The sequence below is a fragment of the Haplochromis burtoni genome, unplaced genomic scaffold (assembly GCF_018398535.1).
Source record: "Haplochromis burtoni strain Fernald_Lab_line unplaced genomic scaffold, NCSU_Asbu1 Contig_58, whole genome shotgun sequence".
Lineage (NCBI taxonomy): Eukaryota > Metazoa > Chordata > Actinopteri > Cichliformes > Cichlidae > Haplochromis > Haplochromis burtoni.
In genome coordinates, this window is record NW_024582419.1 from 1,405,580 (window position 1) to 1,424,579 (window position 19,000).

General features: G+C 38.7%; 1 protein-coding gene across 4 annotated transcripts in view; it reads right to left on the minus strand.

Annotated features, from left to right (window-relative positions):
- The window catches only part of slc4a2b (solute carrier family 4 member 2b), a 47,064-nt gene extending 32,457 nt beyond the window's left edge, over positions 1-14,607 (minus strand). For 2 of the 4 annotated variants that reach the window (XM_042220973.1, XM_042220970.1), the window contains exons 1-2: positions 14,491-14,578; positions 14,250-14,404 (exon numbers count right to left, since the gene is read on the minus strand). The gene's annotated coding sequence lies outside the window, so the exon portion shown is untranslated. The other 2 variants (XM_042220972.1, XM_042220971.1) reach the window with 2 other exon arrangements.
- Positions 14,608-19,000: the final 4,393 nt, after the last annotated feature.

Consider the following 19,000-nt stretch of genomic DNA (forward strand, 5'->3'; position numbering starts at 1 on the left):
TTACCACTAACTGTGACCAGTTCAGCTAAAACTAAACAGTGATTTTCTGCAATTTAGTTATGCTTTTTTATTTTAGAGACCTTAAAATTTCAAATTTCAAACAGTTTGGGGGATGCTAGCATGTTTACTTTGTGTATGCAACACAAAGTACAGCTAAGGCTTATGGGTAATTAGTGACCAGCAATGAGCCAATAAGCACCATGGAAGTTACTAATGATGTTTTCTCACTTGTTGTCCAGCTGCGTGCTGAGACACCATTGCTAACCTATATTCATTATCTGCCTGGACCCACATCCTTTATCTCACTGAAATTGTGGCAATATTATGGCTAACTAACACTAATGTTTTGTGCATAAACAAACCAAGGTGGGAAAAACAAATGTAGGTGTACACTCTGTGTACATACTGTTTGTCTTTCAGTCAGTTTAATATCAGATTAATGTTTTAAATGAAACATAAGGGGGAATCACCAAAGCAATTACAGGTAATCGTAAAGGAAATCTGAATAGAGTCCACCCAAAAATTGTTGCAGAGACCTTTACTTCAAAACCACAAATGTCAAACTCGTGAAAGTTGGAGAGGAAACATGAGGGGATTTCTAAAGTCAGTAGACGTCAACTGCTGGGGACAACGACTGCATGTCTAATTTAGCATCTGAGGGGCCATTCATAAGGGTAGGTTTCACCTGAGCTCAGCTCCAAGTTTCACAACAAACGGTCTCCTTTAAAATAAAGAAAAACTTCTCATTGTAATTAGATGATAAAAGAAAAGAATTGAATGCACTTTATGACAAACTGTGCAAACCCTCCCGATGCACTGTAGGTGCTGTCAGCATGGCTAAAAAATTTAAATATTAAACATAAATAAAAACATAAATTAATAAATTAAGTGTTTCTTAATTGGTCGACCCAGTAAACGGTCAAACCACACAAGAATATTTTGTGGTTCTCCAGTTTTTCTAGCATCAAAGTCACATGAGGTTTGCACACAGTGCTTCCCATGTATTTGTTCTCAAAATATCCATGACAAATCTCTTTCTCAACCTAAAAAGGGTGAAACAAAGTCATGTGACACAAACTTAACAGGTGACCAAAGATGGCAAAGAACATGACAGGGGATTTGTGAGGGACATGAACTGGACAGATTATTTTCTTGTTACCGTTTATCATCTTCTCATTTGGGCTATGAAACTTCTGCTTTTATTTCTAGCTCCCTCTGCAGGTTATTTACTACAGGTGTTTCTACTTCGCCACCCACACCTGGTTTTCAGACCCTGTTGAAAACACATTGGTCTCTTTCTTTTTTTGTTTGAAAAATATATTTAAAACGTTATTTTACGCGAAGACAGAGTGCTTTAGTTGTTCCCTATGGTTATATCTCCATAACAATAATTAGTACAGAACTGTGAGAATGTGTTAAGCCACCCCTCATTTCTTTAGATTTTACTAGGCAAATGAGAAAAAGGTGCAATGATTGGATGCAGTTTTGTTCAGTTCATTTTCAGTCCAGTTCATGTATAACTGGCTAACCAGTAGGGCTGAACGATTATGGAAAATAATCTAATTGCGATTTTTTGCCCCAATATTGCGATTGCGATGCGATATGCGATTATTTTTTAAGGTCTTTGTCTTCTGTATTATTAAACAAAGACAAGCAATACATCATATAGTATGGCCAATACTATATTACATTAATTTTAAACTGTTCTTTCCTGGAAGACAGACCTCTGTTATGATGACATGAGGTGATGCATGAATTGATGACTGACATTTTTATTTAACTTCTTCAATCACAACAGTATATTTGAACATACACAATAGTTTATTTTTAGCTTACAAACATCTGAGCATAAAGTGCTGACAAGGAACCCTGGTGTAAACATTAAAATGAAAGTCAGTACAATGTGCAGATTGCAGAAATATACATAAAAAAAATCAGTGGCTTTACCACACTCAGTTTTTCGACATCTGTGAACTACTAGACAGTCATTCAATTAAAAAATAATATTAAATAAATAAAACTAATAAATAAAAAATACACACATCTTACTGATCTCTGCAGTCAGTAACATTACACATAAAGTGCAAACATAATAGCAATTGTATAAACACACACACAAACACGCCTTTAAAATTTAAAGGCGTGAAATTGGACGGTCTAGTTCTGATTAGCGTCACCGCTGTCTCGGTGGAGTTTAATAAACTCGGCCGTCTGCTTCTTGCTATCTAAAATATAACCAGACACTGGTGTAAATTCTCGACTGTCTCATACTTCTGTTTAATCAGTTTTCTGTTTGACGTTTAGTCAGCTGTGTGAAAACCAAGGAGGAACCCACCCGGGGGATTAATAAAGTTTTATTTTATCTAATCTAATAACTTTAATCTCAGCCAACACTGAAAAAAGCCCAACAATAACATTTTAAGGTTGTCTAAGTGACTTATATATTACGTTTAACCCGAGCAGCGAAACTCCGCGGTGATCTGAAAATGATGTGCCGGGAGTTGTGCCGTTCTCGGCCGCATCAGTAACCCTCGAGCTCCCAGCTCGCTATCGAGCTGGTGGGTAGCAGACGCCTCTGAAAACGTCGAAGCACTTTTGCAAATATGGGATATCTTGATAAACCGAGCAGATATTTGATGTTTACACAACTACTTTCTCGCCTGAAAATATGTTAAAAGTTTATTTTGTGACCCAGAAAGATTAGTATGAGTAATTTTAAAACTTAGTAGCGGCCGCCATTGCTGGAAACTGGAGTTTGGCTGGGCCGCGCTATGAATTCTGGGATATGGTAGTAATTTGGACAGCCTTCGGCGCGTCGCTGTGACGTAATCGGTCTACAAATGCGGCCTCAGGAGGATGCAGCCCATGAATTTGGACATGTCCAGAGTATAATCGCAGCCTTTGCGGTTAGAAAATTGCACTTGATCATGTCGCGATATTATCGCAAATGCGATATATCGTTCAGCCCTACTAACCAGCTACTTCAACCTCCCCACTTCCCTTCCTTAAGAATGGCTTTTTGACAGGCACCGTTCCACTGTGAACATTTCTAATGACGCGTCCAACTGAAGGGCCAGAAGCATCTCTCAGCTCCTGTGTCGTCTCTTCACTTTCCTGATGGAAAAACACTGTTTTATGTCTCTAAAACTGTTATCTTTGGCATTTTTCATAGAATCACCTAAAGAAGTGGGAACAACTGTGACAGTGCCTGAAGATACAATTTAGATAGATACAATTCAAAACAAATGTATCTAAAATGACTTTTGTGTGTAGACACAACACTGATTCATCCCTTGAGTCAGGTGCCTTTTATATGCTTGAATGAGTCATAGGTCTGTGTTAAGTGGCTTTAGAAAAAGATAAATAAATACTAAAATAAATAAATAAAATACTTCCTATACAAATAGTCAGCTACAAAGACTAAACTGAAAATGAGCAAATGAGCAAGAAAAAAAAAAATTTTTTTAAGCCTTCAGAGTCTACTGCTCAAGTCAGCTTAAAGATTACAGGAAAGTCTGCCTCCTTGGAAGCAAAACAGAAAGAAATGAGATGTTGAAATGTTGTTCTTTAAACGTCTACCTGCTTCACTAAAGAGCGCCTGTCAGATCAGCCACGCAGCTCTTCCTTTCTTCTTTAATTATTAAAGGGTAATAGCTTTCATCTAAACATGTAAACAGTGGGTGCTGAAATTAATAAACAAGTATTATTTTATTTTATTTTTTCCCCTGGCCTGCCGCAGCTTTGCAGCATAGTTGGCAATGGAAAAAAAAATAAAAATAAAAAAAAATCCTCTCATGTTATGGAAGAATCAACACCATTACACAATTAATCCCACCTAAAGTCACAAAAGCCGCCACATTAATTGTGTTTTGCAGCGAGCAAAGAACAACCCTGTGATCTAAACAAGTTGCTTTTCCATTCGCCAAATAATCAAGCACTGCATTCCACAAAAGCTTATATCAGCCTAAGGGCTAAAGAAAAACCAAACGCCAGCAGAAGTCGGAGAGGGTGTGTGTGTGTGTGTGTGAGAGGTATAGTTGTTTGTCTCCGGGGATGTAAGCTCACGGCGGAGTCACATGCATATCTTGCGGGGGGGAAAAAGCTAAAATTAAAGCCACTTCAAAGTCTGGGGCTTTCCTCAATAATAATAGCATTATCCACTGTGGCCAGCTCTAAAAAGGTGCGACTTCATACATGCGTGGACAACAGGTAGTCATTTCTTAACCGCAACCACCAAATGAGAAGCTTACATCACATCACCAACCTGCACAGAATATATGTCAAGTTAATGTTAGGTTAATATACAGAGCCAGATTTGGCCCAAAAGCTGGACTAAATAAAGAAATCTGTACTTCGGTCAAAACATGAAAGCAAACACAAAAATGACATTTGACGAGAATTCTTGCACGACAACAAGCTGCCTTAACGCAGTGTTAGTGTTAACGCATTTCGGAAAACTCCCCTCAGCTTCCTGTAATTCTTTTCTCCACTCAAGTTTAACACAAGGCAATATTCTTAGTCATAAAAACACACTGAAGTGATGCAGCTGAGGCTGGACTTGCAAAGACTATGCATTAACACAGAGGTTTACTACAGCAGTCAGACCCCTTGTGCTGCCTTCTAATGCAGACTGACCTCGATGAAGCTGTATACCTCTGACAGCTGCCCTGCCTGTGGATCTCTATGGCGATTTGGCACTGGTGTGTTGATAGCGTTCACTCAGTTGCCTCTGAGTGTTTTAGCCTAAAATAGCTCAGCAGTTTAGCAGTGACCCCACCAACTCCTGAGTTTTGTAACATGCAGACATCTCTTCACAGCCCAGTGGCCACACCAGCTTCACTCAGGGTTTGGCACGGTCTAGAGACTTCAGCATGACTATGCTTGTTATGCGCACAAAGTCACTGGTAGAGCTCCAGTCTAACACAGCGAACAGCTGCTCTCAGTCAATCTATGCACATCTTATATCAAACTCCCATCAGAGGGTTCAGGCAGAAAATGGCTGTGCTTACAGCTGAAACAGCACCTGTCTTTGGAGTGACGAGAGATTTCAGAGAGTGCTGAGTCCCAGCCAGTCTATCGTCCTCACCTCCAGAAAAGAGAACGCAATCATCTCTCAAGCATTCACATACCTCAGAAAGGCTTAGGGTATACGAGACACAGCGGCAGGCTAAAACAGACGCAAGTCTTCGCTCTACTTGAAGAATATCAGTGTCCACAAAACCGAAACAACCCAAGACTCAGCAAGTTAGAAAAGGCTGCAAAGACTTAATGTTTCTGCTATAAATAGGAGGCATGGAAACTGAACAATGCATTCAATCAACATGAAATAGGTCTTTTTTTTATCCTTGTTTGACCTTTATTCCCCGTTTATAGAGATAAAAGAGATGTATTAACAAAAGCTTCCACTCTTTGTCCTCCTCCTTAAAAAAAAAAAAGAAGAAAAAAAACAGTCAACAGGAAGTAGCAAGCCTCTAATAAACATACAAAGTAAAATACGTGTCTATGTTTTCATCTTATATCTAGATATTAGTTTGTAAGGAGTCAGTGGTTAGCCAAAACAACCAGTCACAAGCTTGAAAATCACAACAACGAGCTTAAAAAGTAAAAACAATAAAAATGTTTAAAAAGCCATAAAGAGCCAAAGGGTAGTATTCATATTATCCACCCATTTCATCCTCTGTTATTAAAAAGATATTGATTTTTGCAGCTCTAACAGCCTCCAACAGCAATTGTGGTATTGGTCTCAAAGTACCCATATCAGATTGTAATAAAACCACTGAGCTAGCACAGTGAAGGTTCTCTCGTATTCTACTTCGGTGAATACTGAGATAAAGCACCTTGTCTGCAGCAATGTAATTACAATGCTGGATTACACATAGTAATATAAAGGGGGGGGGGGGGAAGCACACAGTGTAATAATGGAGAAAAGACGAGTTGGAGCCGCCCGAGACCGGTCCTATCCAGCTCCAGTAGTCTTAGGGTGTGGTTCTCCTTCTCAAAATTGCATCAAGGGCTGCTCAGGTTGCAGAAAAACAGCAATTGTGAAGCTGTGACCCGGTGCACTTAGAATAACCACTTATTGTCCTGAGACTTAGAAAGGCGCGGGAATAAAATATCCCTTGGACTCCCAGACCCAAAACAAAGCCCTAAAAGAGATCTCACACTATGCCAAATACAAGTCAGCCATTTATTCATTTCTTGGGAAACAACGTAATGTGATTACGTTTGTGTGGCTGGCAACACAACTTGGGAAACCTTTGCCAGATTGAGAAAATGAATGAAATTTGAACTTGTGTTTGCTTGGGAAAGGATGATGAAGGCAAAGATTGATCCAAGAGGAACAGAAAGGATGCTAAACCAGATCATATTTAGTCTGGTTTAGATGCTCCCAATAAACTACAATCTGCAGACAACTTAATGAGCTTTAATGTAACAGGACAGCAGGCCTAACAATGCACATTCCAACGTCTACAGCCAAATCACATAATGATAATTAAATGCAAAACAGCAGGATAGAGCCGAGCAACAGCTGAGCAACAGCCAAGCAAGCCAACGTCATGGTTCCAGATAATAAACAAGACAAAAATAACAGTGTTTAGGTTCAGATACATTTTTCAGGATTAATATGTTTATGGAAAAAGCAGCATGCTTGTTTATCTGCATGGGGAAGGTAAAACAAACATGAAGAGCTACAAACCCCTGATAGATTATTACCAAAAAAAAACATAATGCAGAAAAATGGGTTTGGGATAATGCAGAGAGGATATAATACTCAGTTTGTCCAGCTTCTCTTTTTATTGCTTATTGCACTCTCAGCATAACATGTAGCAGAATGTTAGGGGTGCAACGATACACAAAATTCACGGTTCGGTTCGATACTTTGGTGTCAAGGTTCGATTTTTTTTGATACAAAAAAAATGTTCATGCCCGTTTAATTTGTCGTTTATTAAAATTATAAATATATATTTAACTCAAAAGTACAGTTTTTAAATTTAATGTTGCTGAAACAACAAAGTAATAAAAAAATTAATCTGATTGAGAAATCACTCATCTTTGGAAAAGAGTTTATTACAGAGAAATGGCTCTTTCCAAAATAAAAGCTATACTATACGCTTCTTCTGGGCTATACTCTCAGCAGCTTAAACATATCAGGTCCCAATAAGGAGAATCATGTCCTAACAGCTGTCTAAATGACTCGGGTAAAGTTTGCAGCATCTGTGCTTGTTGTTTTTCTCTGCATCCACTTGTCTTTGCACTAGGATGGCGTCGGAGTAAATGTGCAGTCATATTCGTTGTGTTCCCACTAGTGCTGTCAGCGTTAATCTCGTTGAAATGACCTTAACGCCACAACACGGCAAATCTCCGTTAACGAGCTACCCCTGCGTGGGGCTAGACGGCCAACACGTTAACGAGCTAACTGCGCTAACACACTAGTTCCCACCCATGTAATTGAGCATTGCGTGGCACATCCAACATACTGTTTTACTTTAGTCCATGACGCGCTTACCTTCAGGGTCATATGTCACATGAAAACCAAAATAAGCTAAGTCCATTAATGAGCTTGTTTCTTTTTGAGGCAAAGATGTGAGATTTTTGTCATTTTATCTACCTTGTTTAGGTGTCTGCCTCCATTAAATCAACTCTACAAAATATTTACATGTGAGGTGCAGTGGCTGAAAAGCTCCACTACCCTACTTGGCTTATTAGATTGGGACTGTGCAATTATCATTTTTGTTATGACTATTATTTTAATTACAAATTGTCCCTTTTTTAACCAAAGACCTGAGGTTGTGCAAGGGATCGCCAACCGGTCTCTAGGTCCGTGTGACTGATGCCCAACACAAGAAAATCAAGATAAAATAATTACAGTGCCACATCCTTTTCTTTTATCGTTGCTGCAGTCTGAAAATCCATATTCACATTGGCATCCATTTGTGGCTGTTCAGTTCACTAAGCTATTTATTTATTCATTCAGGTTTTTCAGTTGAACTGCCCTCCATACAGTGGAAAGCCGTTTAACTGAGAAGATAACTTGTTTATGTATAATAAATACACAGTTTCTCCAGAATCTGTAAATAATTGCGTTAAATGATCTCAAGCTTGTTACTGACCAAATTAGTTATGATCATGATTTTATAGAAAATTAATTATAAACATTTGGTATACTATCCTGAATCATCAGGCGTAGCACTGATGGTGGTGGGTTAGAGAACTTCAACACATAACCTGACAACTCTAGTTAACCTCCTAAGACCCAAACTCTTTATGGCATGCATTTTTTTATTTCTCTTTCCCATTGTGACTTTATAGTGTTCGATAAAGTCACAATTGAGTAATGATGTGCAAAACTCCTTATTTACAAAAACAAAATAAGAAACAACAATTGTGCGCCTTTGAGCAATATGGCTCATTTGAAAGCAATTTGCAAGAGCAAAATTTAGTATTGTGGTCTAGACAACCCAAAATGTGATATCCCCATATTTGGACGCCAGGTCCTAGGAGATTAAAACAGTGTGTTCATATTAACTAATTTGCAAAAGTGTGAAGTTAGACATTAAAGATCATCCTTCTGATTCACTAATATCTACATTTTTCACTCCTTACAAATCAGCATCAGAGCAGATATCCAGTGTCTGCCATGCTCTGATAAAAACGTTCAGCTCATCCCCCCCACTTTTCCTTCCTCCCCTTCTGCATGACCAAGCAATTCACAAAAGGAATGTGGAGACGCTCTGCTCAAATATTTATCCTTCAGCATTTTTTCCCCCCTTTCCTCTAAAGCACAACACGCTGCTGTTGTCAAACCAGCTCGCAATAAGTCTGTTCGACATATTTCACAGAAGCAAAGGAAAACAAATAAAAGCTGAGACTGATCACACTGATAAGTGTTCAAGCATTGCAGAGCTTTATGGGACAAAAGGACATCGAAGGACTCGGGAATTTTTTTTTTTCTTTCTCAAAGATCAAATAAGTTCAGATTGACCAAGACATACATTTCATATTCCTCCATCTAGCCCTCAGGTTTTGAACAGTTATAAGGGGGGGGAAAAAGCATCACTGTGGTTTATATCACTTAAACTTAATTATTGGAAAGGATAATCGGTTTAGCCAGTGTATTGGCCTTGCATCAAAATAAAAATATCTCCTCAAATAACCTGCAGTGCACAGAGATTATACTGGTGAGTCAGCAGAAGAGACATCCTTCCTCCATCCTGCCAGAGGACATGTGTCCTTACATCCATTAGACAAAATACACGGTCCTGGTTTCCAAGATGGGGATTTCAAATGGTGCAAATAATCATGAGTTATTAATTCACTTGAAATTACACCTATCCATTTATGAATCCAAACAGATGATAGACTAAGATGGGGTTTCTTTCTCTTTTTTCTTGCATAAATTATCTTATTTTCTGCAACGTAATCTGTGGAAACCAGAAACAAAACAAGCCAAAATGGATTTTTCCTCAGTTTCTGTTGCAACGCTTTACTGACAGTGAATTTAAAAAGGGATGTTGCCCATTTTTGCCTCCTTAGACTTTGCTAGAGTAGTTTTGCATTAGTCACAATCCACAATAATCCACTGTTCATCCACTCTCTGAAACAAGCTATTTTAGCTTTCTTCTGATTGGCTGCCCCTCACAAACTTGAGGTTTAAACAGCAGATGGATGTGGCTTTTTTGCTTGGAGCCAGAGCCTTGTACTTGAGATGACCATATAAGGAATATCCACTCTCTGTGACATCATAAAGAGGCAAAAGTAGACAAAAGTGTTTTAAACTAGACATAAAGCACAAAGTTTTTAATATTTAATACATGCATGCACTATTGTAACACCCTGCATGTATGACAGAAAATAAGGAAGAGCATAGTAATAGGTACAGGTCCACTTTAAAAGCAAGTTAGTCTGTATGAACTCAGATATGGGCAGTGTAACACGTTACTGTAATCTGATTACTTTTTTCAAGTAACGAGTAAAGTAAGGGATTACTATTGCAAAAACGGTAATTAGATTACCGTTACTTTCCCGTAGGAACGCTGCGTTACTGCGTTACTAAAACCGTGATTTTTTTGCGAGAATGTCTCATGACAGTGACGTAAGCGAGTGCGCCGTTAGTGACAACAGCTGTGTGCAGATCAACAATGGATAATATATCGAGTGCGAGAGAGTATGAGCGTGCAGCGTTTAAAGCGTGGAAGTACTGACCTTACTTTGAGTTTGATTCCATAAAAAGTGACAAAAACATTAGCGTCCGTTGTGCGTGGGAAGAAAACTTCTTTTTACAGCGAAAAAAACCCCTAAACTTCCAAGCAAGCACCGAGTGCGCAACGACGTAATGGGAAACTCACAGAGAAACTCGCGGATTCTTCAACTGACCGCTGCGCACACCTGCACCAGGGTAAACCTCCGCCTACCGCAGTCCTGCTTTACAGGTGAAAATAGAGCAACAGGACCGCTGAGTCTTTGATTTTATTTATTTTCTGCTGTGTTTTACTTGCATCTATTTGAAAGACTGAGTGTAAACACACACAAAAAAATTTATGTGCTGGAATGTGCAGAAAATAAGTTTAAATGTTAAACAAATTTCTTCCAGTCAGAGAATGTTGCATATAATTAAATTTTTGCTTGATGCATAAAGTTAAAAGGTTAAAACTAATAAAACAAGTTTTAAAAAGAGACTTTTCCATTTGATTACATTTTGTATGATGGATTATGCAGAAAAAGTAGAATTGGGCTGAAAGATCTATCGCTTTATTACCTATTCAGGTTGTAAATCATGTTTTTAAAAAGTAATCAGTAACTAAGTAATTAATTACTTTTGAAAATAAGTAATCAGTAAAGTAACGGGATTATTTTTTTGGGGAAGTAATCAGTAATTAGTTACTGATTACTTTTTTCAAGTAACTTGACCAACACTGGATATGAGCATCACTGTTTCCTTTGTTTTTTCCACAAAAAAAAAAAAAAACTATATTACTTGTAACCGAGCCCTCCTGTGTCTTTGTTTCCCCAGATAAAATCAGATTCAGACCTCTTTTGCATCACATGCTCTGCCGCAGCAGGAAACTCACAAGTGGCACTACAACATAAATAATGCTACGTTCCAGTAATTAGTCTAAGGCAACATAACCTCACGTCTAATGACAAAGCGCCATTCAACATTTCTCTTCTTGTCATGTGCAACCACCGCATGAGAGCCATTTACAGAAACGGTAGATGTTTCTTACAGGCTACAGCATCAAATGATACGCATTAATGCTTTTCTATGCTGTTTCCTCAAACCTCAGAATTATCTCACGGTATAGGAATACAAATGAAAGAATGACCAGATTGTGTCTTATTTGGCAGAAATATGCCATTTTTCTGTCATTTCTCATAATCTGATAAGCCTAGATGTCTGTTATTCTTAAGTAAATTAAATCCCAGTTAACAAAACTGATTACAGAAATTATTTTATTACCTGCTGATTTCCTTTTGGCTCTAGCCAGAACTTGACTGCAGGGGCGGGGTATCTGTTGCCTCAAATCAATGTAAAACTTTTAGAGCAGTTTGTCTTTTTTAAAACAACAAAGAGATACATTTTCTTGAACAGACTTGCTTAACAAGCTAAATTAAACAAAACTGTTCATTTGAACATTGGCACAGGCCAAATTTCAAAAGTGGGACATGGCCATTTGCCGCCATGTTGTGTAATAACTTCAGAAATCATTCAGCAATTTCTTGCTGTGGTGTCTAAAGAGAATACCCAAGAAACTGCTGATCGGCTGAGATTTTCCCCACACACCCATCTTTAGAGTTTACAGAGACTTGTCAGAAGAGGAACTATCCAGTAAGTGGAACTTCTGAGCAAAAATGCTTAGTAGAGCTTCTGAAATCAACAAACTCAAACACTCGTTACAACCAAGGGATGCAGAAGAGCATATCTGAATGCACAACATGCCAAACCTTGGCAGCACCCACTCAATGCCTCTCCTGTCAGCTAAGAACAGGAAACTGAGGCTACAGTTCACAGTTCACACAGACTCACTAAGGCTGGATAACTCTTATCATACTGTACTTTGTTATTCTCTCTGCAGAGGATGCGCAGATTTAAGTGCAACTATTGCAGTGTGTACTTGTACTTTAGATGGAGGAACTGTACAGAGAGATAGCCAGAGGCAGGAATGATTTCCGGTGTCGTTCAATGCTGCATTTTGGTAATCTCAGGCTCTCACTGGACGTGCTCCTATGACTGGCCAGGAGGTATCGTCTAGCATTTGCCCATCTCTTGGCTAACATCTGCCTCTCTGACACCACTTTTAGAGACTCCAGCTCCATCCCCACACATTACTGGCCTTCGGGATCAGTTTATTGAGTCTGTTGGCCTCTGTGACCTTCAACCTGTGGCCCTAGGATGCAGGGGCATGGAGGATGGCACTGGCCACAACAGACTCGTACTGTAGAAAAGCAAAGTTTAACTGATCTTGCATATTGCCTTGATCTCATTCAGATTGTGGAATCTGAATTTATTTCAAGCATCCATCCTGGCAAGTATCAAGGTTTCAGGCTTCTAGTGCAATGGTGTGGGGGGGATACTTTTATTGGCCACCTTTGCGTCACTTAGCACTAACTGAGCCTGTTTAGACACCACAGCCTTCTTGAGTATTGTTGCCGACCACAGATTATTCATCTTCTGATGTCTGCTTCCAGCATGACAACACACAAGGTCACAAAGCTCAAATCACCCCAACTGGTTTCCTGAACATGACAATAAGTTCACTGTACTCAAATGGGCTCCACGGTGACCAGATCTCAGTCAAACAGAGCACCTTCGGAATGTGGTGGAACAGGATATTCATATTGTCATGTCTGCAGCAATTGTGTAATGCTATCAAGTCAACATGGACCAAAATCTCTGAGGAAAGTTTCCAGCACCTTGTTGAATCTATGCCATGAAGCATTAAGGTGATTCTGAAGGGGCACACCCAGTATTAGCAAGGTGTACCTAATAAAATGTCTACAGAGTGTGTATTGAGAATGTGTCTTATCCTATGTGCGTTCATGGTCATGTTCCCAAAGCTCCACGCCACGTGGGGGCAAAAAGAAAAAAAAAAAAGTAATAAAATTTAATATTAAACTTTTTTTCCCTCCTAAACATTAAGTCTTGATGTTTCTTTTGAACCTTTATCTATAAATTTATATGCATATGTAACAGAATGATAAAACCGATTGACCGTGCTTTCGTCATCAGGAATCTCAGCTTTGGAGTGACCTTCCTGAGAAGATAAAGCAAAATCTACGACTTGCTCCAAACCACTTCTAAAAACAATGTTTGGGTTTTTTTAAAACCTGCTGTTATCTCCTCTCCTCTCCATCTTTTTTTAAATCTATCTCCCTCTTACTGTCCTTACAGTATTATCTTTTTTTTTTTAAACTGACTATGTGTTTTTCTTTTTACTCTAACTGACCATTTGTCTTTATTACAGGATGTTCTCCTCCACCCTAACTAAAAACCATTATTCTAAGAGGCAGAACAGAGACACTTAGTGTTCAGTGTTACAAAAGAATGAATAAGCTGGCAGATGGGCAGACAGAGAGACCCCTGGAGATCAGAGGAGAGCAAAACAACATGTGTGCATATATTAAACATCATTTTAAAAAGAAAAGAAAAAGCTCTGGCTTCTTCAGTGGCATTTTAAATTCACACAGCAGTCATTTTACAGCTGTAATCATGTTTAAAATAAAAAAAAGAAAGAAAGAAAACGAAGAGGAGAAAAAACATAGCCTGTGCACCGTTGTAGTCTGTAACTTTATAACCTTTGGGTGTATGATTAACACAACAAATAACCAAAATAGGATGAAACAGCTTGTTACAGCTCCTAACCAGTGCTGGCATGCCTCGTTTAATAACTGATTAATGTATTAACAGGAAGATAACCAGACTGACGACATCTGGATTAACTATTCCCCCTTATGACCTGAGAGACAATAATGCTCCTGTTGATCCAGTGAATGAATGAATGAATGAATGAATAAGACCGACCACACGTCCACTCCCTTCACTGCTGTGTTTAAAGCCGTCTGTCCTTCCTGATGACACAACGTGAAACAACATCCTAGCTCTTAAAAAAAAAAATCACCAGCGTGGCTTTGGTCAGGAGGTGAAAAGCACTAGTCTATGGGATGAGGAACTCCCACGACATCAACAAAAACTCTCCGTCCGACCACATTTCTACCACTTTCCCCCCTTCCTCTTTGTTTTTTCACATTACCTGGTTAACAAGCTGGGAAACAAAGCTACCGGCGGAGGTAACGGACACTTGACTGCATGTGTGGCAGTTGACTGGCTGTCAGCTCCGCTTCTTCACTACACAGCAGAACAAGACGTCGGTCGAAACCTGTTAACGGACTTCAAAATTACGCCGCTCTGAGCGAAAAAAAAAGATGCTTTTTCATAAAGCTAAAGTCGTGTGAAGCGCTCACTCAAACACAGATTACAGCTTAATTACTTACCGGTGCCTGGTACTCGACCCCAAACTCTACGTGTGCTCAAGCCGGTGTTAACACTCCCGAAATAAAAGCATTTCAACTTCCGGCTAGACTTTCAACTTAAAACAATTTCACACCAAATTCGTGCATTTGTCACGGTCACGTTAGATATATGACATCTTGAAGCCTAAAGCAAAAAAATCATCAAAAACGTGACACTGCAGTGAGACAAAGGTCTTGATTCTTTCTATACTGCATCGTGCACCTTTATTTTGAAGTTACACCAATCTAATTCCGGTTTAATCTAGGTAACTTTTGGCAGCTGTCGCCGTTTTCTTTAAACAGAAGTTGCTGCGCCTGCGTGAACTATAAATCACATTTCAGAAGGCCTGTGACGGTGTCGTTCCGTTATGATGCTTATGACGTTAATATAAATAAATGTATGTAGGAAAATAAACATTAAAAATAATAAAAGGTTTTCTGTTTCTTATATTTCTATTTCACATTTTACGCAGATCAAAGCGCGATATGACATTTAAGTTAAAATAATAACGACAATTTATTTATCTTGACTTAGGAAATTTCCAGAAAACGCTTAGTTTAACCACCAGGAAGGACAGGCAACCTTTATTAGGATCACTAAAAATCATTTAAGGCTCATAATTTCATAGTTACATTCTGTAACAATGTGAATTTATAGTCATTTTGCCCTTAGTTTTCAATGACTTCACGTTTATTAGATAATTCCCTTTTCTGTTCCCATTCTTTTCTTTTAGTTTCCGTACTTGTCTTTTTGTCCTTTCTTGTCTCCCCGTTAAGTTGACTCTCTCTTCCTGTTTTATAATAGTAAGTGTTGTTCTCTTCTGTGTCTTATGTGTCTTGTGTGGAGTTTCTCTTCCTGTCTCTTTATGTTAGCTGTCTGCAGCAGCTGTGTTCCCACCTGTTACCTTTCCCCTCGTTATCTTCTGTGTGTGTGTGTGTGTGTGTGTGTGTGTGTGTGTACTGAGTCGCCCCTTATCCTTTGCTGTGTTGTCCCACATTGCTGTGAGCTACCTCGCTGCAAGCTTTGAGTTTGAGTATTTGAATTCCTGGCTCAATTTCAGTAGATCTTTCAGTAGATCTTTCCTGGACGTTGTTTATTTCTTGGAGTTACAGCATTAAAAGCTGCTTTTGACCCTTTTTCCTGAGTCCTGCATTTGGGTTCAGCTTTGACTGGTTACACAGCTGAGTTATGACACTTTAGTAATGCTGTTGTCGAGGCTCTGGGGAGAGCAGTCCATGACTGGTAGCTTTCTGCTGTGTGTGTTTTGTTTTTTTTAATATACGGGTGTACTTGTGTTGCACGGCCACCATGTTTGGGCTCATTCTCATGCTGAAAAATTAAGCTGCTGCCAGTTAAACTATTTCCAAATGGTATTGGTATTTTCTGCATTCATAATTCCATCAGTTTTGACAAAATTCTCCAACACTGCTTGCTAAAATGCAACCCAAACCATGACAAAACCTCCACCGTGTTTTACAGATGCTGTTCATCTGCTGCAGATAGTTTTCATTTTATATTTCCTCACAAGAGCATGGTAAGTTTTCAGCTTATATTTCTTCAGACATTAGTTTCTTTGTGCAAATATATGATTTTATGTCTGTCAAGCTGAGTTACCTTCAACAAATCTCTCATATCACATGTCGTTTATAAAGAAATATATCTGAACAACACTGCAGTGGGTTCATATTTCGCATTACTCATTGCTGGCAGCAGAAGTGGACTGCCTTGTCTTTCCTTTGTATACCAGCAGAACCTCAGGGGCTACCTCAGCCCACCTTGCTGTTCCCTGCCATCACCTGACTGCACACCTGAGCCACTGGTATGCCCTTGCATACTAATTATTAGTCACATTGTTTGATGACAGTGTAATTTCTGCAATTTTATTGAAATATACACATATATGTGTACATGCAGGTCTACTTTAAATATACGTCTAGCTTTACCCAATATCTAAGAATTGTATAATAATCTAAATGTCTTCATATGCATGTGAATAAAGTAGTAAGTAAGAAAGAATATATTATGAAGGCTTTATAAGCTGTATGTCTTCCTTCTTCTTTCACACATATTAACCCTACCTGTCGCATTACGGTCTGCTGCAACTTTATGAATATCTTATCTCGCTTAATCACATTGTTATCTGTTCCTGTGTCACTCACTGTTGCTGTATTACTTGTCCACAGCAGTCCTGCAAAAGCATTAAAGAAAGAGTCTTTATATTAATTTCAAGTGTAGAGTAATATGAGTAATTAAATTCTACCTTTTTTTTTCTTTTTTTTTATAGTGCTTTTTAATCAGAAGGAATCACAATGATACAAGCACATGGTGTTATTTTATTTTATGGTTGGTATCTTCTCAGTTGATCAGATAATTGGATAATCAGACCATCGGGCTTATTTATGATTAATAAATTGTTTATGCCCATCAAATTCATGGGCATCTGAAAATCAGTGTATAAAGTCTATGGCCACATCACATAGAGTAAGTGTGACCCCTGCTGACAGCTTACTGCTAATGAACTCTGAAGTTACACCTGTTGTGTTTAAGCATTATAATATATGTAGTGAATGAATACCCACTTCATCGAAACAAAAAGACAAAAATAAGACAAAATAAATAAATAAGGGTTGTTGTTTTTTTTTCAAACAAAAAATCCAAAATGTAGTTTTTATTACACAGTTGCATTCAATAAAGACATGAAAACAAGTGAAATAAAATAAAAGAGCTCAATGAATTAAAATCTGGCACTGACAAAAAGACAGGAGGTTGACCTGGGGGAGCAGATGATGTTAAGATTCTCACTGGGAGAGACCAGAACGGACACGATTAGTAATGACTATATCAGAGGGACAGCTCACATTTGGAGATAAAGGTGGAGATGCAAGGTTGAGATGGTTTTGATCTGTGCAGAGCAGGGACAGTGGCTATATTAGACGGAAGATGTTACATGTTGGAGCTGTCAGGCAAGAGATAAACAGGAAGACCTCAGAAAACGTTCATGGATGTAATGAAGAAGGACCTGTAGGTTGGTGTGACAGTGGAGGATGTTAGGGTGAGATGGAGGCAGATGGTACCCTGTGGCGACCTGTAAAAGAAGCAGAAAGAGGAAGAATGAATAAAAAGATAAATATGATAGAATGAAAATCAGCATCAATAAAAATCTGAACAAAATCTTCTTGCTTAATACAAAACAAAGATCACATCAGTAGGGCTCTTTTGTGGCGTGAAGCCATGGTGCCGCTTGCTGATCATCATCTCTCTTCTTAATCTAGCTTCAGCAACTCTTTACCACGTCTTCATGGCTCATCAGCTTTATCCCTCTGTAGTTACTACAGCTCTGCACCGGTGCTCTTGAAATCAGAACCAGAACAACGTTTTCTCTATTCCTGATTGAAGTTTGTGTTAAATAGTGTGGTTAAAAAGTGCACTGCCCTCTCTCCCAGACATCTCCATACCTCCACAGATATCTCACCTGGACCAGATGCCTTTCCACGCTTCATCCTCTTCATAGCTGCCCTACTTCCTCTCCCTGATTCACTGTTACTATCTCACAGCACACAAAACATGAAACACATACATACAGAACATAACAAATACAAAATAGTTCAATAAGGCCAAGATTGCACAAAAATGGAGACAGTTAAGTAGGAAAAATAAATAAAGTAAAATAAATAAAAGAGCCCAGTGAATACAAACTAAATATTACATGATAAACTTTATTTTATTTACATTATAAACTAAATATTATATTATAAACTTTATTGTTGTTTTGCAAATCTTCACTCATTTTGAATTTGATGCCTGCAACAGGTTCCAAAAAAAGCTGGGACAGGTGCAGCAAAAGACTGGGAAAGTTGAGGAATGATGTAAAGGATATTACCATGTGGGCTCAGGTATACTTCAGAAAAACTATTGTTAGTTAACACAGTTTGTCCCTACATCTACAAGTGCAAGTTAAAACTCTACCATGCAAGACGAAAGCCATATATCAACTCCAGATACAGCCCAGAAATGCCACCGGCTTCTCTGGGCCTGAGCTCATCTCAGATGGACTGACGCCAAGTGGAAAAGTGTGCTGTGGTCTGACGAGTCCACTTTTTCAAATTGCTTTTGGAAATCATGAACTTTGTGTCCTCTAGGCCAAAAAGGAAAAGGATCATGCAGATTGTTGTCAGCACAAAGTTCAAAAGCCAGAATCTGTGATGGTATGGGGGTGTGTTAGTGCCCATGACATTGGTAACTTGCACATTTGTGAAGGCACCATTAATGCTGAGAAGTACATAGAGGTTTTGGAGCAACATATGCTGCCATCCAAGTGACATCTTTTTCAGGGACGTCCCTGGTTAAGCCACATTCTCCATGTGTCACAACAGAGTGACTTTGTAGTAAAAGAGTGCGCATTGTGAAGCACAAAATACCACAACGGAGATCCCAGAGTGTTTGATTGATTGATTGAATCTTTATTTTGAACATGTTGAAAAAGTACAACAA